This window comes from Saimiri boliviensis, chromosome 15 (genome assembly GCF_048565385.1).
Source record: "Saimiri boliviensis isolate mSaiBol1 chromosome 15, mSaiBol1.pri, whole genome shotgun sequence".
In the NCBI taxonomy this organism is placed as follows: Eukaryota; Metazoa; Chordata; class Mammalia; order Primates; family Cebidae; genus Saimiri; species Saimiri boliviensis.
In genome coordinates, this window is record NC_133463.1 from 5475182 (window position 1) to 5493546 (window position 18365).

Consider the following 18365-nt stretch of genomic DNA (forward strand, 5'->3'; position numbering starts at 1 on the left):
GTTTATATTACAAACATAATTTTTTTTACTGGTTTTTAAACTGTAAAATATTACAATGTTGAATACGCTTCTTCCAAATAACAATCGTCTCTTAAAAACCAAAGGATTATAAATCATTCTACTATAAAGACACATGCACACGAATGTTCATTGCAGCACTGTTTACAATAGCAAAGACCTGGAACCAACCTAAATGCCCATTGATGATAGACTGGACAGGGAAAATGTGGTACATATACACCATGGAATATTATGCAGCCATCAAAAACGATGAGTTTGCATCCTTTGTAGGGACATGGATGAACCTGGAAACCATCATTCTCAGCAAACTGACACAAGAGCAGAAAATCAAACACCGCATGTTCTCACTCACAGGTGGGTATTGAACAGTGAGAACACATGGACACAGGGAGGGGAGCACTACACGCTGGGGTCCGTTGGGGGGAAATGGGGGAGGGACGGGAGGTGCGGGGGTGGGAAGAGATAGCATGGGGAGAAATGACAGATACAGGTGAGGGGAAGGAAGGCAGCAAACCACACTGCCATGTGTGTACCTATGCAACAATCTTGCATATTCTTCACATGTACCCCCAAACCTAAAATGCAATAAAAAAAAAGCAGAACAAATAAATCATGTGCAAAAAATAAAAAAATTAAAAAACATTATCCAATTCACCTGTGCGTCAATTGTCATTGTTGACATTTGCACAGTTACACACATACACACGCACACACACACACACACACACACACGTATTATTTTAAACAATATTTTAAATCCCACTCTAGACTGTAGTAAGGTTTTCTATTTTGTTGTTGTTGTTGTTGTTTTGTTTTTTAACCTAAATACATTTTAAAAGTTAACTGTAGCATTTTATTCATTTTTTAAATGTTCCCACTTTGTGGATTTATCACACATTACAGAACTAGTTTTTTATTGATAGCCATTTATATTAATTTTATTATTTTCCTATTCCAAACAATATTATAAAAATATTAGGGTTATATATTTTTAAATACAATCCCTGTGATTGCTTTCAGGAAAAAAAGAAAGAAAGAAAGAAAAAATCTAAAACCAGAATGGGCCAGGTGAAGTGCCTCAAGCTTATATCCCAGAACTTTGGGTGGCTGTGGCAAGCAGATCTCTTGACCTCAGGAGTTCCAAGCCAGGCTACGCAACATGGAGAAACCCCATCTCTAACTAAAATACAAAAATTAGCCAGGGCGGTGGCAGGTGCCTGTGGTCCCAGATACTCGGGAGGCAGAGGTGGGAGGATCTCCTGAGCCCAGGAGGTCAAGACTGCAGTGAGCCAAGATCAAACCGCTGCACTCAAGCCAGGTCAACAGAGAAACGCCCCGTCTCAGCAACAACAACAAACAAGCAAACCAAAACCTAATTAACGAATGAAATACCTGGGGAAAAGACTTTCTGAACCGGCTGAGCTCATCTCTGGTGAAACAAAGGCAGTCTTGCAAGTGAGTCTTCCAGGGAACCACCTGACAGGTCAAGGGAGGACAGTTATCTGAGGGGGAGGCTTGGAAGATGCCCCAGCCACGGACGTCCTGCTCCTGCAGGTGACTGCTAGACCCATGGTGTTGACCTTTATTGCAGGCTTTCAGTTTTTCAAAGCTAGAGATGGGGATTGGCCAACTCAAAAAGCAGCTAATTCTTTGTGAAAAACCAGTCTGGGGTTAATTTCCAGAGCTTGAAAATGTTGATTCTGCCAGTTTTTGGCATTTTCGTTGTTGTTTTTCCTCTTGAGGAGAATAGGATTTTTCAAGTCCTTGCCCTGTGATTTTTAGACATCTGAAAACAAATTGATTTTTATATTGACTCTTGTCCTGTAGTCTCACTTATATTCATTGTAACTTTTCATAGATATTTTGCAGTTTTCTTAGAATTTTCTACATTGATGATTCTTTCACCTACAAACAATAACACTTTTAACTTTTGTTCTAGATTGTAATCCTTGATTTTTTCTTTTTTCTTTTTTTGCATTGTTACAGTGCCTGAGACCTCCAGAACAGTGTTGAATAAAAGTGGTAACAGAAAATAACATTGGCTTTTCTCCAGTTCAGGAAGAAAGCACTTTTCCTATTAAATATGTTGCCAGTTGCAATTTTTTGTCAATACTAATTATCATCAAGTTGGCAAAAATTTCTTTTTATGCCCAGTTTGCTGAGTTTTAATTGTATCATCAAAACTGAAAGAGCTAGAGGAGCAAGATCAATAACAAGGGCTAAAGTTGAGGCAGCAATTAAGAGCCGACCAACCAAAAAAACTTCAGATCCAGATGGGTTCACAGCTGAATTCTACCAGATATGCAAAGAGGAGTTGATATGACTCCTTCTGAAACTATTCCAAACTATACAAAAAGAGGGAATCCTTCTCAAATCATTTCATGAGACCAACATCATCCTGATACCAAAACCTGGCAAAGACTCAACAAGTAAAGAAAATTTCAGACCAACATCCACAATGAACACAGGTGCAAAAATCTTCAATAAAATACTGGCAAACCAATTGCAACAGCACATCAAAAAGCTTATCCATCACAATGCAGTAGAATTCATCCTGGGGATGCAAGGCTGGTTCAACATACCCAAGTCTATAAAGTGTTCCTATTTCTTCACATCCTCTCCAGCATCTGTTGTTTCCAGATTTTTTAATGATCGCCATTCTAACTGGTGTGAGATGGTATCTCAATGTGGTTTTGATTTGCATTTCTCTAATGACCAGTGGACACACTGGGGTCTGTTGAGGGGGACTAGGGTAGGGACAGTGAGGGATAAGGAGGTTGGTTGAGGGATAACATGTGGAGAAATGCCAGATACAGGTGACAGGGGGATGGAGACAGCAAGCTGCATTGCCACGTATGTACCTATGCAACAATTTTGCATGATCTGAACATGTACCCCAGAACCTAAAGTACAATAAAAAATATTTTAAAAATAACACCAGGTTACTCTTAAAATATATCATTTCATAAAACTCATGTTTTGTCTTTTTTAAGAAATAAATTTTCAGATTATAATACATGTGTAATAGAGTGTATCTTTCAATGTGTAGAAAAATCACAGTCAGCTGAACAGCCATCATGAGGTACTGCTCAATACATGTGGAAATTTAGAAACGTATTCATATTGTCATTAATATGGAGATCTGTGCATTTTAGTGGTATGTGTTTTGCTTAATTGTGCATTTTTAGTGGTATGTGTTTTGCTTAATTGGCATTTAATGTGTTAAAATAGACTAAAATTCAACCCTAAACAAAAGAAAATACTAAAATAATGCAGAATCTAAACGAAGTTTATAAGCAATAAATTTGATGAATATTCATCATCTAGAAGAATGACCACAGTTGTATATTATCTTGTGAATAAAAAAAACTAAGTGCTGTAATGAACCTAAGAAGATACTTTCAGGTACAACCATGTGTCACTTAATGATGAGGATGCATACTGAAAATGCATTTTTAGGCAAACTCACCATATAGACATCAAATAATATATTTACACAAACCCAGTGGGCATAGCCTACTACATACTTAGGCTAACAAGGAATAGCTTATTGCCCCCAGGATACACACTTGTATATTATGATACTGTATAGAATGCTGTAGGCAATTGGAAGATAATTGTAAGCATTTGTGTATCTCAACATAGAAAGCATACAGCAAAATATGGCATCGTAACCTTATAAAACCAGCATTGTACATACAGTCCATCAGTGACTAAAATGTCATGTGGCACATGGCTGTAACTTCTTTGTGTTCTAAAAGATTGCCTATGATAAATATCAGATATGAATGAAGATGAGAAAAAAAGTCAACTTCTTCATAACAGATATAAGAAATTCACAACAAAGAAAGTCTGGTGTGACAGACTCATGCATAATCTAGAACTATTTTTAAGACATCAAACACTAATGTGTTAGAAATATCCTGTCTGCTTTAACCAAAAGCTCCTTAATTTCTAATGGGATTTAAATCTTGAGAAAAATGAAACTGCATAGAAAATACTGATTTATTCACAGTTTTTGACATGCTTTAAAATTCTAATGTCAGTGCTACAAAGATCAAGGTCATGAACGCCAATTATGAAAAGCAGTATATCATTGTGAAGCTAAAAATAACTGCTGGTCACAAAAGTTGCTTGCCTATTTAAGTTTAACCTGTAAAACAATCCCAAAGAATGAAATCTTCTCCAATAATTTTGCTGTGCATTCTGAAAAATGGGATAGGTGTCAGGTGACCTCACAGAAAACTGATGAAAAGTTTTATGGAATTGAGATCCTCCAGCCTTTTATGCTAAGCTGTCACATATCTTGATTCTTAATGTAGTTCATGGCACATATCAGAAAAGGTAAAGATGATCATCGTGAAAAATACGGCTAATTGATTCTGACCCTGATGACCTTTATGGTCAGCTACAGTCCCTCAACATGCCAGTCATAGGCCTCTTAAAAAATCCTTTGAAGAAAGATTATAATTTCAGAATTTTTTCTAAAAACATTCCAATAATACTTGCTGGTATTATCAAGAAAGCACCAGCATCAAAACCTGCTTAATGATCATGAGCAACGTGGACAACAATTCCAGAGCAGAGCATTCTGCTAAGAAAGGCTCTATAGGCTGGATGTGATGACTCACGATTATAATCCCAACAGTTTTGGCGACCAAGGTGGGAGGATCACGAGGTCAGGAGATGAGTCCAGCCTGGCCAACATGGTGAAACCCTGTCTCTACTAAAACACACACACACACACACACACACACACACACACACACACACAAAATTGCTGGGCATGGAGGCACATGCTTGTAGTACCAGCTACTCAGGAGGCTGAAGCAGGAGAACAGCTTGAACCGGGGAGGTGGAGGTGGCAGTGAGCCGAGATAGCACTACTGCCCTCCAGCCTCGGCCACAGAGTGAGACTCTGTCTCAGAAAGAAAAAAAAGAAAGAGAAAGGCTTTATCATCGCTGGGGTTCAGAGAGCTGTAGTGGATCAGACCGGCAGCAGACCACCAAACAGTGACCACGCCCTGTTTTTGGTGGAAGTTTGGCTTTGGGAAGTGCTTCGGAGCTTCTTCTCAGTCCAGCCACTGAGCTGGTCATTACTGGTTGTCGTGTAAAATCCACTTTTCATCACAATCTGATGGAGAACTGATTCGTTGTTGTTGTGTACAATAAATAAGGCGACACTTCAAAAACATGATTTTTTGGGGGTGGGGTCAGCTCATGTGGCACCCACTTAGTGAACTCTGTCACCTTTCCAATTTTCTTCAACTCTCAAATGACAGTAGAATGGTCAACACCGAATTATTCTGCAACTTCTTGTGTAGTTGTAAGATCAGCTCTGATGATTGCTCTCAATTGATCTTGTCAACTTCGGATGGCCGACCACTGTGCTCCTCATCTTCAAGGCTCTTGTCTCCTTTGCAAAAGTTCTTGAACCACCACTGCACTGTACATCATTAACAGCTCCTGGGCCAAACGTGTTGTTGATGTTGCAGGTTGTCTTCATTGCTTTATGACACATTTTGAACTCAAATAAGAAAATAGCTCAAATTTGCTTTTTGTCTAACATCATTTCCGTAGTCTAAAATAAACATAAAATAAGTAGTAAGTCATTAGCAAAGAAAAGTGAAAATTGCCCATTAAAATGGTACATAACATAATTACGTTTATTTAAAAATGTATTCCAACATCAAATGGCAAATTCCAACAAGGCAAAAACTGTGTTATGTTTGCACCGAACTAATAACTTGAGAATCAAGGAAATGGCATTAAATATTTTTTCAATGTGTTCATGAAAACAATTCACTAGCAATAGCAGTAGAATTCAATAAAATAATATAAAAACAGAAATAGGATATTACCTATATGTGTATATCTACACATACATATAAATATATATGGCAATATGTATCTGTCTCTCTGTGTGTATATACAGAGTTAAAGGAAATTTGGCCAGAGACTGTTTCCTTTTCTTGAGCTTTTATATAATAAACTGCAATCTGACTTAGTAGGTAAACCAACTGAAAGCCTAACTTAGCATATTTTTGGTAATAGTTGAGGCTCTGCCAATCACGGTAGTTGAACTTCAGCCAATCAGAGGCTGCTGCCAATCACGGTAGTTGAACTTCACCCAATCAGAGGCTGCCAACCGGTGACCACTCCCGAAAAAGACAAAGGCTGTAACCAGTTCAGCTGTTTCTCCACCTCTCTTCCATTTGCTGCCTAGAAACACTGCCTGCCCGAGTTGTAGAGAGGAATGCCGTGAATGACTTCTGATTCAGAAAACTGCCCAATTTGCATCACAAATGTTCTTTGCTCAATTACACTTAGTTAAATCTGTCTGAAGTTTTTACTTCATGTGTGTGTGCACGTGCACATGCACTCACAGGAATGTGTGTATACTTTCAGACTGCCGTCAGCTGCCCACAGGTATGATATTAACTATTTTATTAATTGTCCTTTATTGTCACTGTTTGCCTAACCAAACACAGGGAAAGGATTTCTATCAACAAGAGGTTTGCATGTCCATGGAATAGCATTGTAATTTTTTTTTTCCATTTATAGCAGGAGTTAAAATGGGTGATATGACATTTGTTCACACTCTTCTATAAAATAGAATTTCCCATTGCATGTTCAGTTATTAAGTTCCACTTTTATGATTACTTATATCAATTGTTATTGCTGAATTCAAAAGAGATAAGTGTTTCTCCCAACTTATAAAGTATCAATGAAATTAAAATTAAACAAAGTTTTCAGCACTAACTAGGTGCCATTTTGCCAGATACAATGAGTAAAATGTGATACAACTCAATTCTTTCCCTGAGGATGTTTGCGTCCTAGAACCATTACCTTTGACTAGAATTCAATGTCTTAGTGAGAAATAAATCTGATAAATTAAATGTTATCAGCTTCTGGGAAATGACTTCCTATTTGTGAATTCACTGAACATTTACAAAAACCTACAATGAATTAGATGCATTATTACGTAGACGAGAAACAAAGATAAATAAAACGTAGTTGCTGTACCCAAGGGGATTACAACTTTGTCCACAATATAAACACTATTAATATATAATTATACTGCACTATATATTAAGCTATAATTAATACACATATTATGGTATACATTGACAGCATAATTAATGAAAATAATGAATGCTTATATGTGTTAGACAAAATATGAAAAGCTTTGCATATATTAACTTTCATCATTATTATTGCCATTTTCAGGTGGAGAAGTTGAGACCTTAACTATTTAAGTACCTTAAACAACTAGTACTGTTGTTCTAGAATTTGGACCTTACTTCCAGAGTAAGGAGGAGAATGAACAATGATAATTAAGTCATAGCTATCACAGCAGTTTAAACAAAATTATAAAGAAAGAACAATTCACTCTTTTTGAGGTAATTGGAAATGGTTAAATAAGGAAACCAAAATTAAACTGAATTTAAAAAATAAATCTACCTCTATTTATTTTTTAAGTTATGAGGCTATATACATGTATCACAGTATATACAGAGTTTCCACCTTTGTTATGAAAAATATATATGCCTCTCAATAAAAGTAGTATTAATTTAAAATCCCAGCTAACTTCTTCACTTCCTAGATGTGTTCCCAGAAATGTTAAAACTTCTCCATGCTTTACCATTTCTCATATATTAAAAGAAGACAATAATATCATATTTGATGAAAGATCTCACTGCCAAGTATCTATTAGTGTTTATGTTTTTAAAAATGGCTTCTAGGCAATCAAGGCATGTGAAACAACATCTGCTTCAGATGCCATGTTTCGAACGTGTGGTCCCAAAGCCAACATTTTATAATTATGGTCAACATATGTCTGGATTTTAAGATATATTACTAATTTCAAATAATTACTTTAATTCTTTAATATTTTTTAAATTACACATTAACAGAAAGCATTATCAATGTTAAATTCATAATCATTGTACGTAACATCTGCAACTGCACAATATCACATGACCTGGCTTTCCAAATGAACTAAATACGAAAAAATGCTTTCTCTTTTCTTTTGTTCTATTATCACGGGGCTATTGACTCAGGCCAGGATTTTTGTAACCATTTCTAGAGGATATTTGCCCTTTTAAGCTGAAAAATGTTTGCCTCTTTCTATGGACACATGCTTTTGGAAGTGGGAATCTCACATTACATGTTGCTGCTCATTAATTGAATTGAGTAGGTCTCATTTCTTTCCCAAAAATTCCAGGAAAACTCATTATACTTCTCTATAAATTGATTATGGATCACATTTCTTCTATGAAATAATATGATTAAAAAAATAAAGTATTATAAATAATCTGATATGACCACTGATGACTTGGTGAAAATAAGGAATATGGAAAAAACAAAACAAAAAAACAACAACAACAACACAAAACCTTAAGCTGTTTTGTGATCCCCTGACTTTAGACTAGCTGTCCCCTCAGTGCCTATGCCTAAGAGTGGATGCCTGCTGCCAACTGCATTAAGAGTGGCATGGGCACTGCACTGCAGCCTGGGCAACAGAGAAAAGCCCTATCTCAAAAAACAGAAAAAAGAAAAAAAGGGTAATAAAATAAAATACACAGGAAGAAAAGAAGGCAAGATATCAAGGAGACATAGAAAGAAAAAAAGGCAGAAACGACACTGCAATAAGGGAGAAAGAGGAAAGAATGAGCATATCTACGGTTGATAAAGGCAAAGTGTCAGGAAAATCCCTCTTGGGTAGAGCAGGCTGCCTATCTTTGCATTTAGGATCTTTTAAAATCAAGTTTAGCTCAGTCATGTGCTTATAGATACATGGCACATCTTTTATAGGATGAATTCATGTTGGTTCCTTCTAAATCTCACAGCAAGAACACTGCTACAGTTCCAAGAATCAAATCCATCATGTGGGACCCAGGGCAGCTAGAAAGTGCAACGGCCTCCCCATTGTGTGATCTTCATAGTTTCACATGATTCTTTAACCAATCACCCTGGAGAGAAGGGAACGAGAAAGAATGAGGATCAAATACAAGTCGAGAAGTCAAGCTCCATAACTTTTATCTCTTAACCCTTGCATAAGATACTAGGATTGGAACTTTCTTGGGGAGAAATCTGGGGCTATGAAAGTAAATTTAATAAACACTATGAATATGTTCAAAAGGACATGGCTTTATTTTTCAACTCTCAATTACTAAAAAAAATAAAAATAAAAAAATTCTCTTTTCCAAACAAATGGAAATAGTTGACTAATAAATAATCTACAATAATTAATAAACAACAGCATCTGAAAGACAACCAGGACCCTCCTTTTAGTAAAAACTTGTTCTGGGATAATTTAGTAAAACCTAAAGTCTAGGATCTTGGCCGCACCATGTAAGATTTGTATTTAAGTTTTTATTGTTATAGTCAATATGATAAGCTACCATCTAACACAGTCATTATATTTTGCCCTACTTTGTACAAATTGCTCTATGTAGAACGTGTACTTGCAGGTTTTGATACAGTGAAAACAGAAGTTTAAAACATGAATGATATATATTTTTAAAACATCACTAGAAAAGTACTTGGAATAAAAACATGATCTAATACCCGGGTTTATAGGTTTTAATTAACTAGCTAGTGAGATTCCATCTGTGTCAATAGGGGAGCAGACATAGATCAATCTTTTTCTTAACTCATGGGAAAAAAAATGACAACCCGAATTTTTTCAAAGTACATCTTTCTAAACAGTGAACATAACTGAAGATATAGTTTTCCTCAGGCCTTTTTGAAAGATATATGGAATTTACAAAATTTCAGCAGGGGATCATATTAAGTGTGTTTCCATCAACAGGAGTATTCTGTATTTTATGGTGTTCTATGCAAATAGTACAGTGGAAGGTAATGGCACTGAAAAATTACTCATAATTTTAAAGGAAACCTTGTACTGAAAGCCACATTCCTCCCTTTTGTGGGAAGTAATGAGCTTTCATTATACCTTAGGTTTTGATTTAAACATTCTTGCTTTGAGAAGATCGAAGTCAAAGTTGCTATTAGTAGTATAAGGAGTTAAAATGTTTCACACCTAAGTCATAATAAGCCACTTTCAATATATTATAGATGAACAGAATGTTTATAGATGTCCTTATCTTTATACAAGGATATACACATTTTATAATTCACACATTCAAACAGTGGATATATTCATTCAAATACTTGGAGCAGTATTTCTAACATGTCATTTGAGGAGTGAAACAAGAATAAAGTAAATGAGAGAGTAAAATTGGGGAGGCGTTTTTTGTATTTTGCTTTTAACAGTGTTGCTTGTTGCAGGAACAGAAATGTGTATCACAGAGTGAAACGGCAACAGCAGGTAGCAGTGGTTTTAAAAATATCAGTGTCAAATGGAATTTCTATTTCTAGGTCCTTGAGGAATCGCCAGTTGGGGGGTGGGGAGTTGGGGAGAGATAGCATGGGGAGAAATGCCAGATATAGGTGATGGGGAGGAAGGCAGCAAATCACACTGCCACGTGCGTACCAATGTAACAATCTTGCGTGTTCATCACATGTACCCCAAAACCTAAAAGGCAATATAAATAAATAAATAAATAGGCTATGTTTTAAATAGCTACAACCATATCATATAAAAAAAAAAATCAGTGTGCCGGGTACATTATACCACATAGTGGTAGCAGTGATAGCAGAACAAAAGAACTAGAAAATGAAAATCCTCTCCAATTTGGTGTTTAAACCCTAACGAGCTCAGCGGATAATTGTAGGGTCTCAAATTACAGTAAATACAGCAATGTCCATTTCCTATCAATTAACATACTAGAGTTACTGTTTGGTGATCAATCTGGCTTTCAAGTCACAGCCAACCCACAGAACCCCTGGGACTTACAAGTGGTGTATAAAAAATATCAAGATGTAAATGAAAACATAATGCATACTTAGGCAGAAGACAACCAAAGTAACAAAATATCAAAAGTCAGTCTGGATTACCTAGGTGACCCAGTATAAACAGTAGTTAATAAAACTAGATTTATTTATCTCTGAAAAACAGAAGAAAGTCATTATAATTAAGGATTTATATCAGAATGTCAAGCAAATTTTTTCCAGACAGACAGAAAAACAAGCTTCCAGACTACAAAATATTTTCATGGTATGCCTAGAATTTTGAGTGAAAATTATTGTAGACTGATTGATTGTCACATCAGACTATCAAAAAGTTCAACAGTGCCAAAATGGAATACTAGAAAATATAGTAGTTGAAATCATTAAAAGATTTTTTTTTCTGTTCTAAAAGAGGTTAAGTCTACAGGTGAACACTCACAGAAAATTATGAATCTAAATGTATATATTAAGTATTGGCAGGTAACTACCCCAAAAATACAAAGTATAATGTCGAAACCGACAGAGATAAAAAGAACAGAAATATTTTAAATGCAAAAAGAAACAGATGGCTTTTATCAAACCCTGCAAAACTTCAGGGATTGCATTTCATTTGCCATTATTGTCAGGTTGTAGTCTGAGTTTTGCACAAGTATAATTAACTAATTTATGGCATAAAAGTAAACCCTTTTCCTGTTTTTCCCGAAAATAGTTGCTGGTAGTGTTTGTGGGTTTAATGTTGACCCAGAGATAATTTTGCCACAAACTATTTCTTCTTTATTATTATTTTCACATCACTCTAGGACATCATCTTTGGAAGCAAAAAACATATTCTATTTACAGTATTCTGTTTTTAGTAGTGGTATTTCCATTTACAAAATATAGTAATCCCAGATTGCTGAAAATGCCGTATCCTAGAAAACATAGCATTCTTACGCGTGTGTTCACAAACACTTGTTGGCTGAAGATTAATTTGATGAATTCGATTTTTCCAAAATAGACAATTCTGATCTTCAGACAATTCTGTTGTTAGTTCTGTTTAGAAATAATTTCAAGAACAGCTGTTATATTTTATTTCCATGTCCGAAATCAGTCAGATTTGCTTCAGCCTCAAAGCGTGTGTTTATGTGAAATGAAATGAACCCTGGCAGCAAGCTGTACTTTTTCTTTTCTAAACGGGAAAAGGGTTAAAGAAAATAAATTACCAACCAGCTTCAAGTATCTTCACTGTTACATAAACTTTTAATATAATCTGGTCATTAAATAATTAATATTCATACTATTTTCATTAATTTTAAGGTACTGAAATTTGGATTTCCTCATTTACTAAACATGCATATTGAGGAAGGAAATGTTTTTGATTGTTTTATGTTTAAATACTAATGGACTCCCCAGGGCATTAACTAAGAAAATGATTGGAAAAAAAAAAGTATATTAAGGATGTTGGTGTAAAAAGCCAAACTATGTAACGTTGTTTATTCTGAGCCGATATGACTAATCATGATCTGGGTACAGTCCCAAAAAGTCCTAAGAATGTGTGCCTGAAGTTGTTTGGTTACAGTTGGTTTTATACATTTTAGGGAGACAGAAGTTACAGGCAAAGACTTAGATAAACATATACAAGGTATACACTGGTTCAGTCTAAAGCAATGGGATATGTGAATTTGATGGGGGAGGTTTACAGGTCATAAGTGGATTTAAAGATTATCTGACTGACAGTTGATTGAGAGAGATAAGCTTTGTCTAAAGACTTAGGAAGTCACCAGAAAGAAATGCTTGATTTAAGATAAGGGGGGTTTAGGAAGCCACACTTCTTGTTAAGTAGAGGAAATCTCTAGCAGCAGACTTTAGAAAGAATAGGTGATAAATGTCCCTTTTGAGAACTTAAAGGATATCAGAACCTTAGTTAAATCTCTCCTAAATCCAGGAAGAACTAGAAAGAGAAGGAGAATTTCTACAGATGCAAATGTACCCCAAAAGAGAGGGTCATTTCAAAATATGTCAAGAAATCCATTCTGGTGTAAAATACTCAAATTTCCTTCAAGGCCTGCTATTTTTCATACGATGCAATAGCAGAGTCAGCTTGGAATTTAGTATCTTTTTGTCACAAAGAGACTATTTGGTCAGTTTCACGATCTCTGTGTTAATGTTAATGCTGGGCAGTTGTGCCTAAACTCCAAAAGAGAGAGGCTATAATGAAGCCTTGGGCCCAGAAGGAGTTCATTCAGCTGGTTGGGGAGCTTAGGGTTTTCTTTTTGGTTTACAAAAGGAACTGGAAATTAGAATGATGCATTTAAGAGCTTTTCAGTTCCAGCTTTGACATGTTGAGGAAGGAGACCCCTTCCTCTTAAGCTTCTAAGACCACTTCCCCTTAGCCTTCTACATTGCATTTAGAAAGGAGAAATAAAAGGTGAAAATAACACAAGGTCAGTAGAGACAAAACCAGTGCCACTAGCTGGACCTGGAGGTTAAAGACCAAACCCCCGACCCTAGTTCCTATCCTATCTGTACATCCCAGGCATGGTATGGCGGAATCTTCCCTGGAAGACATCGTTCTTGCTTAATCATGATTAGACTCCGCCTAAGTCACGTCCCTCTCGCTTACCTCACCTATCATGACCCTCTCACATGTACCCTCTAAGATTGTGAGTCTTTAAAAGAGGCCAGAATTTTCTAGTCAGGGAGCTTGGTTCTTGAGAGGAAAGTCTGCTAAGACTCCCGGCCGAATAAAAAGCTGCTTCCTTCACAAACCTGGTGTCCGACAGGTTTTGTCTGGGACGTGTCCTGCTACAACATAAAGAGCTTAACAGGTGTCACTCTTGTCTTTATAACAACAACAACAAAAGAACAAACTGAAATTTTATGAGTTTATTGGACCAATCAGAAAACTGAAGTTGGAGGGGAAAACGCCTGAAGATACAGACACATCCAAAGAGATAGGGAAACAGATCTGTATACCTGGAGCAGGAGTGCTGGAGCCATTAGCCGGTACAACCCTGGAACAGTCATTGTGATGAATCACGGGAGGCTGGATGTGGGCTAGTGTGAGGAGGAGAGGCTTCTGGAAGCTGCCTTCTCAGAAAGCCGATTGTACTTTCAAGGACTTTACCTCCAGGAATCCACCAGCTTCTCACTGTAAAGGTACAAATAAGATCCCCATATGGCCTTGGAAGAGGAGAGGAAGAGCCATCACTGTGAAATAGGCCTAGAGTGCTGGCCACAAAATAGTCCACCCTCCAAGGAAACACTTCCTAGGATCTTTTCTCACCTGAGCAAGGGCATTCCTCAACCTCCACCCACCCTGTTCTGACTGTCTCACATAGGGAAAGAAAAAATAAATCTCTATCAGAAGAGAAACAAGGTGAAAGTTACCACCTATAGTCACAAGATCATGGAAAGACTAATTTAATCATAAGACAGAGAAATCTTTCTCTTCTTTGTACCTTACCATAACACCAAAGAGGACTGCATAAAACAGTGACTTAGAGCTCAAATGATTCAAAATAGAGACTCTCTAAAAGAGTGGTATCACAGAAACCCAAAGCTAAAGGGGGGCACAAAAACAAAGACAATGGAGGAACTTGAAGACAGTGGCACTAACAGTAACAGCAAACATGAAATAAAGACCTAAAATCCCAACCATATGAGCATAAATCATCACAACAAAGGCCCATTTACCTGAATTTGGTTATCAACTGATACAGCGTGTTAAAGCAGGAAAGGGGGTGAAACAGACCTCTGGAGCACCGAACTAGTAAGGAAGGGGTGATTTATTTGACTGGGAGCAAGGCGGCATAGCTGCCTAACAACCAAGCTCGAGCTCACAGAGAAAGTCCCTGCCCTTTTAAAGGCTTACAGCTCTAGAAATTACATGTGGAAAGCTCTTGGGCTTACAGCTCTAGAATGTACATGTGAAAGGGTCTTGGGCGTGGAGTAGGCATGGGGTACCCTGACTTAGGTGGGGTTTGATCTTGTTTAAGTAAAAACATTGCCTTCCCGAAAGATTCCTCCACACCATGCCTGCTATCTATAGAAGGGCGGTTAAGGCGGCGCTGGTCTGTCAGCCTTTACCTCTCCCATTGAAATGCAGTGTGGTGTATGGGCAAAAAACTCGAGGACTGTATTTGTGACTAATTGTATAACAGGTTATTTTAGTTTCTGTTCTGTGGAAAGTGTAAAGCATTCCAACAAAGGGTTTTAATGTAGATTTTTTTCTTTTTCTTTATCTTTTTTTTTTTTTTTTTTTTTGCATCCATGCTGTTGATTGCTAAATGTAATAGTCTGATCGTGACGCTGAATAAATGTCTTTTTTTTTAAAAAAAAAAAAAAAGAAATGCAGTGTGGAAGTCAAGGGGGGGATGGTCTTAGATGCTAAGCATGATTCAGGATCTCCTCCCTCAATGTTATTATTCCATGAAACAATAAAAGCCAACCAAATGCATGAAAAAATTGAATCTGAAGAATAACACAAGCATTAGAAACAGATACATAAATGCCGGAATTTTTACCTAAGGAAATTAAAATTGATACAGGAGCTAAAAGGAAATTATTTAGGCAGATAGTGAGGGTAAGAGAGTCCTTGGTAGAATTTTTTTTTAATAAAAAAGCAGCCCAAAAGTCATTTTTTTCTAACAAAAAGTAGCCTAAAAAAATCAAGCTACAAACCATACAGATGCACAAACTAGAAGCTTGTAAAGGTAAATGCTGGTAGTTGTGTCAATAGAAAAAGGATACCTGAAAACCAGCCATGTTCAACAAAGAGGATCCATCTTCCCTTTACTGGGTTGCCACCTGTGCAGTAAAAGGCAGGCAACGTGGCACTGCCCAGGCAGAGAACATATCTGCATAACAAAAGATTAGTGTGGGGTGGCCAGCTTCTTCACACATTTCGTAAATGGTACACCTGGTCCAACCAATTCTTTCCAACCAACCAATTTGCACAGTAATTGGTGTATAAATCAGACACCACCTCCTCAAGTTCATCTATAAAACCAACTGCATCTTGCCACAAACAAGGAGATCCACTTGTAACCCCCTCCCTCTGCATGAGGGAGCTTTTCTTTCTTGCCTAAACTTCTGTTCTTAAACTCATTCCTTGTGTGTCTGCACCTTTGATTTCCTTGATGAGAGGCAAGGAACCTCTGGTATTACCCCAGACAAACAATACCACTTCAAAATGACTATAATTAGTATAATAAGGACCTTGATGAGAAAAAAGTCGACAGGATTCCACAATACGCAAATAATGAAAGCAGAAATACGGTAACTCTAAAGAAATAATAAAATGCAAATGTGAGAAACAATACTCTAAAAAAATCAACAGCACTGAAGAAGGCCTTCACTGGGTTCAGCAATCAAAGAATCAGTGATCTTAAAGACAGATAGAAGGAAAGTTTTCAAACAGAAATACAGACAAACAAGAACAAATGGGAGTGGACATGTGGGGAAGGAATAGCCAAAAATAGAATTACAAGAACCATGGAGCAATTACAAATGTGTATGTGATTGGAATACCCAACGGAGAAGAAATAAAGAATGGAGACATTTGAAGTACTAATTTGAAGTACTAATAGGTAAGAATTTGCTAAAATTAGTGACAGAGACCTGATTAGAGATCTAGAGAGTTCAACAAACACAAAATAGAATAAAACCAAAAAATCTACATTGAGACAGCTACTAGGTGGCATGTGGCACATACAGCATGGGCACACTAGGCACCAGGAGCATTCAGTTTCCAGGAAGGGTGGAGAAGAAATGGTGGGAAGTTTTATCTTACAATGCACAATGCACAGACTGTAAAATTTACACATTTTATTTCTATAACCTTCCATTAAACATTTTCAGACCACAGTTGACTGTGAGCAACTGAAACCAGGAAAACCGAAACCACAGATAAAGGGGACAGCTGTATTTTATATGGTTCCATTTTATAATCTCCTCTGGCTTGTAAGTTTAACATACAGAAAAACAGTTGCAAACAATAATCTAACGACACCAATATTTTATCTGCCTATATCAATGTCAGTGTGGAGAAATAGGAACCCTTTTGTATTGCTGATTGCAGTGTAAACTAATGCAGCCACTGGAGACCAGTTTAGTGTTTCCTCAAAAATATACAACAACCATATGAGTCAGCAATTCCATTTTTCTTTTTTTTTTTGTATATATGCAAATTTAAAAAATAAAATTTTTATGCATGACATAATATGCGTGAACCTTGATTACATGCTAAGTAAAATCAGCCAGATACAAAAGAACAAATACTGCAATTCCATTTGTATGTTGTACCTCGAATAAGCCAATCCAAAGAGGCAGAAAGTAGAATTTAGGTCACCAGGAGATGAGGAGGAGAAAAGAGTGTGAAGTTATTGCTTAACTGTAAATGTTTTTGGTATAGACAGTGATAATGAGTTCATAACATAGTGAAGGTATTTAATACCTCTGAGTCATACACTTACAAATGAATAAAATGATGAATATTATATTATGCATGTTTTACCACAAAAAAAATAACCGGCAAAACAGATACAGCAATATGTGTAAAAAAAATGTATACCATGACGAAGTAAAATTTTATCATGAATGCAGTTTTATAATTTTTTTTAATATAGCAGCATATAAAAATATGTTAGGTCCCATAGAAAAGGGCATTTTTTTCTTATATATGAAAGGCTTTGTTTCATATTTTATTGTAAGTAATACACCATACAAAGGGCAAATCCTCATAATTTCTTAATAGACAGAGAACAAGTTTAATAAATCCAACATCCTTTCAGAATTGAAACACTTAGCAAAGTAAGAACAGAAAGTAACAAAAGGAAAAAAAAAGAAAAAGGAACTGAAAGTGACAAAAGAAAAATGTCTGCTCTTTCGTCTTCTATTCAACATGTGTTAGACATTCTAGCCAAAGATAAAAGGCAAGAAAAAAAGATATTTGGATAAAAAGGAAGGAAGGAAGGAAGGGAGGGACGGACGGAGGGAGGGAGGGAGGGAGGGAGGGAAGGAAGGATCTCTATTTGCACATGCCATTATCTTATACACAGAAAATTCTCAGCAATCCAGTCAGAAAAGTTATTTGAAATAATAATAAAGTTCAACAAAATTTCAGGATAAAAGATTATTATAAGAAATATTTCTATAAAGTTGCAATGAACAATGGAATTATGGAAAACTTCCATTTGCAATAGCGTAAAAATAACAGCGTATTAGGGTTCTCTAGAGGGATGGATCTAATTGGATACAAGTATATATGAAGGGGAGTTTATTAAGGAGAATTGACTCACATAATCACGAGGGAAAGTCCCACAACAGGCTGCCTGCAAGCTGAGGAGCCAGGAAGCCAGTCTTAGTCTCTAAACCTCAAAAGCAGGGAAACTGACAGGACAGCCTTTGGTCTGTGGTCAGGCAGTAGTCATCTTCCCACTTCAGCCTATGAAGTGGCTGAGACGACAGGCACGTGCCATCAGGCTTGGATAACATTTATACAATTT